This window comes from Petaurus breviceps, unplaced genomic scaffold (genome assembly GCF_028583685.1).
Source record: "Petaurus breviceps papuanus isolate PSGF00001 unplaced genomic scaffold, PetGlider_PUasm1.0 37, whole genome shotgun sequence".
Lineage (NCBI taxonomy): Eukaryota > Metazoa > Chordata > Mammalia > Diprotodontia > Petauridae > Petaurus > Petaurus breviceps.
The window spans coordinates 37,338,573-37,346,936 of record NW_027186296.1 but is presented as its reverse complement, the minus strand read 5'-3'; the positions used below and the strand labels follow the sequence as shown (position 1 = coordinate 37,346,936).

The window sequence follows — 8,364 nt, the reverse complement described above, 5'->3', positions numbered from 1 at the left end:
CACTTTGACAGTACTTTCTACTCTAAAATTAGACTATATAATCTCTTGATCTCTAATCTCCCTTCTCTCTAAGGCCTATGATCCTATATGCTAATATTTTCTTGGAACTTCAGAAACATTTACTGTGTATAACATTCCTTGAATAAATGGTTTGTTCATGAGAATTTTCTGGGTGAAACTGATGATGGAGTATGTTCATCTTTTGGGAGGTTCCTGGGCCAGCTTAGAAAATATGGGCATGAGTAGGTGGGTACCCTGTGGTACACTGATGAAATCTTAGAAGTATGCAGATGCTTCCTAGGCAGGGAACGTCCCAGCACTGTTCCTAAACGCTTCTATAACACTTCAAATAAGAATCCAGCATTTCATCCACAGGGCAGGCATCCTCTGGAGTCAGAACTCATCCCTTTCTACATAAGTGGACCTTTTTTATGACTTCTGACCCAAAACAAAATCCTTATCTGTCAGCCAGCCTTTTGGGGACGAGCCTGTCTGAAATGATCTCATACAACAGACACACAGACTGTTATCAGACCCATTTTTAGAACCTTTCCAGCTTCATTGGCCCTGCGACAACTCATGCTAGCTGGCATTTGGCAACCCAAGATTTACCTTTTGATGAAGTATCAAAGAACTCCAGTCAACCCCCTAGAAAATAAACTCTTTGAGGGTGGCACTTTTTCCTTTTGTCTATTTCTGGTACCTATCATCAGACTGAATATGGATCACATCTGTCACACAACTGTAGAGAGGAACTGGACTGTAGGCCCAGGGGTAATACCAGTCCAGAGGTAGTCAATGTGTGATGGAGCTTAACAGGGTGGTGGTGGTGGGGTGTGTGGTAGGGGCAAAGAGTTTTTAGGTGGTACTTTCTCCAACCCCAGAACATCACTTCTGTATCTTAAGTTTCTGTTTACCCTCCTGGAGATGGTGAAAGTAAAGTTCTCTGTTCTCTCTAGCTTCCAAATCTAGAGCTTGAATAAATGCAAATGTTTGTAGTTGAGTTAAAAAATGGACAGGCCTCTGTCATACATACTCAAATATATGCTGAGACCCACAGATCTACCCAGACACACAAGTGCATGATCAATTGTGCCTCCATAAATAGATAGGTATGTATACATACAGATATACCTACTTTGACACAAATGCATGAACACTCCTAGGCATTCATTTGGAAACACATGCATATTCAGGTACCCAAGCACACAAGTCAATATGCAAACCACAGGACACCAACACCACTCACCATGTAGACACACATAAAGGCATATATTCAGGAATGTAGGAATATAATATAGGAATATAATATAACCCAGATAAAGGACTACAGAGGCATATATGATTAGATATATATGCAGACTTGAAGGCACATGGGTAATAATTCATTTCAATTCTACAAACGTTTTTATAACAAATTTGTATTTATATCTTTTGTCTTACATAACCTAGATTTATCCATTTATCTCTTCTTTTCCCATTCCCAGAGACCTATTTCTTATAGTAAATAATTTTTAATAAAAAGGAAGAGAAAAAATCTATAAACTAATCCACACATTAAAAATTATATTTTCAGTATTCAGCATCTTTGCACAACCCTCTACTCACACACACACACCTTTTGCAAGAGAATGTGGGAGGTATCTTTGCATTTGTCTTCATGGGGTTAAACTTGTGTTTTGTAATTTGTCAACATTTATTTTAGAATGTTTTGTGGTTGTTCTTTCCATTGATATTATTTTAGTCACTGTCTATCTTGTTTTCCTGGTTCTGCTTATTTCATTCTGCATCAGTTCATGTAAATCTTTCCATGCTTCTCTATATTCATCACATTCATTATTTCTTATAGTAAGGTAATTACATTTATGTACCACAATCTATTTAGCTAATACCCAAATTGATGGGCCACACACATTAAGCCACTGCTATATAGCAGGTATTGTGCTGGATGATGGAGTTACAAGGATAGGGATGAGATCGTTCCTGACATTAAGGGACTTAACATCCTACTGGGGAATATACCAGAAATATATTCAAGTTATTTGAAGAGAGAAAGAACTTTAGCAATTAAGAGGAATCAGAGAAGGCTTCAAAGAGGAGGCCCCCTCTTGCCTTATGAAATTTAATTCTGTTTTGAACATGTTAAATTTGACATGCTTACAGAATATTCAAGAGGAGAGGTCCAGCAGGTAGTTTTGATGTAGGCTGGAGTACAGGAGAGAGATAAGGGTTGGAAATGTAAATCTGAGAGTCAGTAGGATAGGGTAATAATTGAACCTGTGGGAGTGGAGGGCATTACCGAGAGAATGAAGAGAGGAAAAGAGAGGGCCTAGGATAGGACACAGGAACTCTGGAGGACATAGCAGTCAATAGGCTTGAGGAGGATAAAGAGCTACAGAAGAATCAGGGCCATTTTTGTTGCATGATTCCTGGCTTAATGTGTCTTGCCATCTCATAGGAGGAGGAGCATGTTGGAGAAAGCAATCCTTATTCCACTTGCCAAAAAATAACCCTACATCTATGAGTAGAATATAAGAAAGCTACAATGGAAAAGTAGTGGGTCATGTGGAGCTTGTTGACAGATGTCATAGCTTCATGGTCTTGGGCTCTCCACCATATTTCTCTTTTATCTTTAATAGAGACTTTCCATTTGTGCAGGATCATTACTTTACCTCTGTTAACCTCTGTATTAATAGTAGGTGTTCCATATAAATTCAAGGTATTCTATATAAATTCAATTATTTTTCAGAACAGCTACCATCACTACCACCACCACCCTTTACATATACTTTATGTAATATACATTTACAGATTCTCCAAATCTGGCTTCTGACACTTAGTAGCTGTGTGACTCTGGACAAGTCACTTAATCCTGTTCAGTTCCTCATTTGTAAAATGAGCTGGAGAAGGAAATGGCAAACCACTCCAGTACCTTTGCCAAGAAAAACCTAAACGGGGTCAGACGCAACTGAAAAATGACTGAACGACAACAATAATACCCCTGCTATTTCATATGAAAATATTTTCATCAGAACCAAAGATGGACTGCTTCTCAATCTTATTTTCCTGAGATACACTGGAAATGACTCAGTGTGTTCCCCAACTATCATTTATTTGCATGGAAAAACAGGCAGTATTGGTCACAGGTTGCCAAATGGTTTGCTTATGGTTAACCTGAAAGTCAGCCTGTTGATTATAGAGGTTGTGGGAAAAAGTGAAGAGGAGGTAAATGAAGAAGGACCTTGCTTAAATTTTGAAGCTGGATGGCCAGACCTGACCTTGATAAAGCAGAATTTTTTCTTTTTGGCCATTCCTTTGGGGAAGCAATGGCTGTTCACTTAGTTTCTGAAAATTCCCATAGGATTCCAGCCATTGTGATGGAGAACATGTTTCTAAATATCCCATATATGGACACATCTTTATTTTCTTTCTTTCTTTCCAATATGATATCTTACTTTGTGGTGCTCCAAAAATAAATTCCCTTCCTACAGAAAAAAATTCTCTGGATGCAGGATGTCTTTCCCTTTTCATCTTTAGGCTATCTGACAAGTTAATTCCAACAGTAATGACGAAGCAGCTTTATGAACTATCCCTGTCTCCTACTAAAAGATTAGCAATTTTTCCAGATGGAACTCATAATGACACATGGCAATGCCAAACTTATTTCATTGTGCTTGAGCAGTTCATCAAAAAAGTAATAAAAAGTCCCTCCCTGAAGAAATGGAAATAAATAAATAAAAATACAACCCAACCCCTTCATCTAATGGAACAATGGTATATTATTTTTCTAATGCACTATATCTTGTAAAAAGTGACAAAGGATGTTAATTTCAAACCATGTGTTATTTTGTCTGTAGTTGTCTAAAGAGGAAAATTGAACTTAAAAAGTAAAAAAAGAAAAGAAAAGACAGAGCCTTGGGGGCCAGCCATTTTTAAGGGACATGACATAGATGATGAGATGAAGAAAGATAGGTCAGATACACTCAAACAGGTGCTCAAGCGCCCAATCCCAGCCCTGGGCCATCATTCACAGACACCCACCCACTGGAGGTTTTTGAAACCAAGATGTTGTAGTGGGATCAGTATCCTAATTTCTTCACCCCTATGTACGTTAGGATATTTTTTCCTTAAAAGGTATTGAAACCATCCTCTCAATTCAGTTGGCTTAAGGGAATAAAGGCTCAGGCTTTTGACATACTTCTTAGTTAACTGTGTTGAAAATAGCCACAAGAAACTCCAGGTGGGCTCTGATGCTTGACCGATGGACCTTATGAATAATTTAGAGGCAGGAGAGCTTTGCTCTGCTGATTCAACTCAAGATATCCTCAATTTGTGTCCTTATTGTGATATGTTTGAGATAGCCACTACTAATGACTAAGCAGATCTCCTTTTGTTAACTGTTGAACATCCAATGAGGCCCCATTTCTTTCCAATGTTGAACTTAAACTACCAGGGGATTGGCCTGAGTCAGCAGGTCCAGCTCAGAACAGATGCATACTCTATCCATGGTGACCCTCAGTGTTTGCATCACTGTGGCCAGAACTCAGCAATTATAGAATTTTAAAATTGGAATAGACCTCAGTGCCCATTTGGTCTAACCCATATCACCATTATAGCATGTCTGACAAGTCATGGTCCCACTTCTACTTAAAGACCATCAAGGAGAAGGAACCTGCTGACTCTCAATGCAGCCCATTGCACATCCCAGCCTCCCATTGTAGGGAAGCTTTTCCTGACATCAAGGATAAATTAGCCTCTGTGAAACTACCACCTCTTGGTCTTAGTTCTCCCCTCTGAGCCCACACAGACCAAATCTAATCCCCCTTTAAATGATAACCCTGAAAACACTTTAAGACATCTATTATAATCATCCCCAAGTCTTCTCTTCTAATCTCCCTAATTCCTTCAAATGGTTTTCCTATAATATGGCCCCAAGGTCCTTCACCATTCTGGTTGCCCTCCTCTGTGTGATACTCACCAGCTAATCAACGTCCTTTCTAAAATGTGGGGCCCAGAACTGTGAATGTAATACCCCATATGTGGTCTGGCCAGGACAGAGAACAGAGGGACTATCTCTTCTCTTTCCAGAGTTGCTTTGGCGTCCTCTCTGTGATAAGTAAAACCCTGAGTCCTCCCCCTCCTTGGTCCCCAACTTCTGGTCTTGATATGCTAAGGCTGGTCCCACACAGGCGCCTTGCTGCATGAATAGGGGAAGAGAGTGCTGCCTCTGTGTCTGCTGCTCAGGGCTGGATCACATCCGACCCTCCTGCTCCCAGCCTTTCTGGGGCCTGAACAGCAGACAGAGTTAAACACAGCCGAGTCATCTGAAGGACCCAGTACCTCTCCGCCCCCATCCCTACCAGACAAGTGTCTGCTCCTCTTGGGGAAGGGACAGCTTGTGTTAAAGCCTGGAGAAAGCCACCCCAACTTCCCTTTCATTCAAAATGGAAGTATGAATGGGAGATTGGTGGGGGTTTTATTTGCTTTTGGTAGGGAAGAAGGGAAAGGGGCATAATCGTGGTGTTTTTCCAGGTGGGTCAGAATTACCACCCAGGCTGTCCAGGTTTAAGAAAGACAAAGGAGCTGGGTTTATGTGTGGTTTCCAGGAAAGAGCTCAGAGCTGGAAGTCAGAGGCCTTGAGTCCTAGGCTCACCTCTGCCACTCATGCATTGTGTGATCTTGAGAGCATCACCTACCTTTTCTAGGCCTAATTTTCTTGTGAATTGAAGACTACTTTCTACTCTTCCTCTTGGCATAAAGAAAGAATAGATATAAAACTGTTTGGGGAAGAGTTAACCATGCTGTTCACAAAGTAAGGGATTGTTGTTGGTAACAATACCAATAGCAATATTAATCAGAGAAATGCATGATTGCTTAGTCAAGGTAGGAGAAAACTTTAAGTAGTTGAATTTTAGAATATAAATATTGACGATATTGATATATTACACTCTGCCCCACACAGGAAAGGTTTGGGGTGGTACTCATTATTCAGAAGGACTTGTATTGTACCTAGATGGATCAAGTCACCTGAGCCCAGCTGAAGATTGGGGTTCACAGCTTGCCTTGTGGTTTGAGTGCAGAGACTGACAAGTTTGCTTCAATATAATTTCCCACCTTTAACACTTGATATCTATGTGACTTTGGGAAGGTATTGTCTCCATGCTCCCCATGGTTCCCTCATCCATAAAATAAGGAGGATGGGATGGTTCCTTCTAGTCCAAGATTTATGATCTGTGCTCTTGTGATCAGATCATTCAAAGGCCTGATGCAAAGCCTGCTGACCCCTTCCTTGTTTGCTTTCTGAGAGCTGACAATAGAAGACAGAAACACATTAAATAATAAAAACAACACATTCCTCCAGAGCTTTTTAAGTGCTATCCTGACAACAATCCTGTGAGTTAGGTCATGCAAATTTTTTTATGTCCATTTTACAGAGGAGGAAACTGAGGTCCAGCAAGGTAAAAGTGACTCATCCAAAATCACATGAAAACAGAGACAAGAACCTGGGTCTCCTGCCTCCTGGTCCATTGATCTTTCCCCTTTACCAAGTTGGTTTGCATTATTTATTGAAAGCCTGTTTCCACCTGGAAGCAGATCCCTTTGAGTTAGTCCCCTTTGGATCTGCAGTCTACCCGGGGGGAGGGTTTTAGTCTCTGGAGACAAACTAGACCAGGCCTCCTAACCTTGCTTCCTGCCTGAGGTCTGCGCTAGGGCTGGTTTGGGCTCCATCCAAACCCTCAGCCAACCAGGGATTTCCACCTCAGAGGCTTGGGAAGGAGAAGCTCTCCTGGACCCAGGCTCTGGGGTTTATCTGCGGTCACTGGGGTCACTGGGAATCTTGTTTGGTGAGGAGGTGGAGGTGGAGGGGGGAAGGGGGAGGCAGGGAAGCACAAACCTGCCCAGGGCTCCCAGAGATAGGAGCCTCCTGCAGGAAGGATACTCTTCAAAGCTTGGTGTTCTTATCTAGCCGGCAGGGTTGTTTGGCCAGAGATAGAAGTCCCCAAGGGGAATAGGCTCCAGCCAGCCACCTCATAAAGGGCCCCCACCCTCCCATTAGCCTCCAATGCTGCCTGCCTCCTCGCTGTCAAAGTGCAAATACTCCCACTCCCATCCCAGAGTGGGCCCAGCTGTTCAGACAGACAGCAGCAATGTGGTACAATGACTGCTGAACTGCATTTGGAGTCAGTGGGCCCGGGTTCAAATCTGCTCCACCACAGGATATCCATATTACCTTGGGAAAGCCTCTTCCTTGAGACGACTGGATGGCACAGTGGTTAGAATGCCTGACTGAGTCAGGAAGACTCGAGTGTGAATCAATTCCCATACATTTATTAGTGATGTGGTCCTGGGAGAATCACTTAACCTCTCTCAGCCTCAGTTTCCCCATCTATTAAATGGGGATAATAATAGCACCTACCTCGTAGAGTTATTTTTGGGGAAGTCAAATGAGATAATATACGTGAACTAACCTTAAACCTTTGAAACCTTAAAGCATATTTTGTCAATCTGCAAGTGCTCTATAAATGGTAGCCATTGTTTTCCTAGTTCCTTTTCTTATAGATAATAGTAACTAGCTTTTATAGAGCACTTTCAGAATGACAAAACACTCTCTCTGCATATGCATATAATTATGTATATTATATACATATAATTATGTGTATATACGTGCACATGCATATTATGCATATACATATATGTATGTGTGCATATATACAAATATATTTAAATATATACACATGTATGTATACATATATACACACACACACACACAAATACATTATAATAATGCCAAATTTACAGGTAAGGAATCTAAGACTTAAATCAGCTGACTTGCCTAAGGTCAAACAGTCAGTTAAGTGTCCTAGGAAAGATTTGAACTCAGGTCTTCCTAAATCTGGTCCAGCACTCTATTCACTGTGCTACCTAGTGATAATAACAGCTAAAATTTATATCACACTCTTATCCAGCTCTAAATTCATGATCCCAAGACCTTCTATTAGGGCAGCTAGGTGGTATAGTAGATAGAACTCTGGGCTTAGAATCAAGAAGACTCCCCTTCATGAGTTCAAATCTGGACTCAGACACTTACTACTTGTGTGACCTTGGGCAAGTCACTTCACCTAGTTTGCTTCAGTTTCCTCATCTGTAAAATGAGTTGGAGAAGGGAATGGCAAACCAGTATTTCTGCTAAGAAAACCCCAAATACTTAAAGTTAAGCACCACAAGGCTCTAAACCCATTGTTGGAGTTGTAGTTCAGTCACTTCCAACTTTCCATGGCCCCATTTGGTGTTTTCTGGGCAAAGATACTGCCTTGAGGTGCTCAGGGAGGGTAGAGGGCAGGATAAAGAAATAGGGAGGAATTC

At 41.2% G+C, this 8,364-nt stretch overlaps 1 pseudogene; it reads left to right on the top strand.

The window, feature by feature from the left end:
- The first annotated feature begins 3,012 nt into the window (after positions 1 to 3,012).
- LOC138168314 (protein ABHD13-like) lies at positions 3,013 to 3,730 on the top strand (annotated as a pseudogene).
- Positions 3,731 to 8,364: the final 4,634 nt, after the last annotated feature.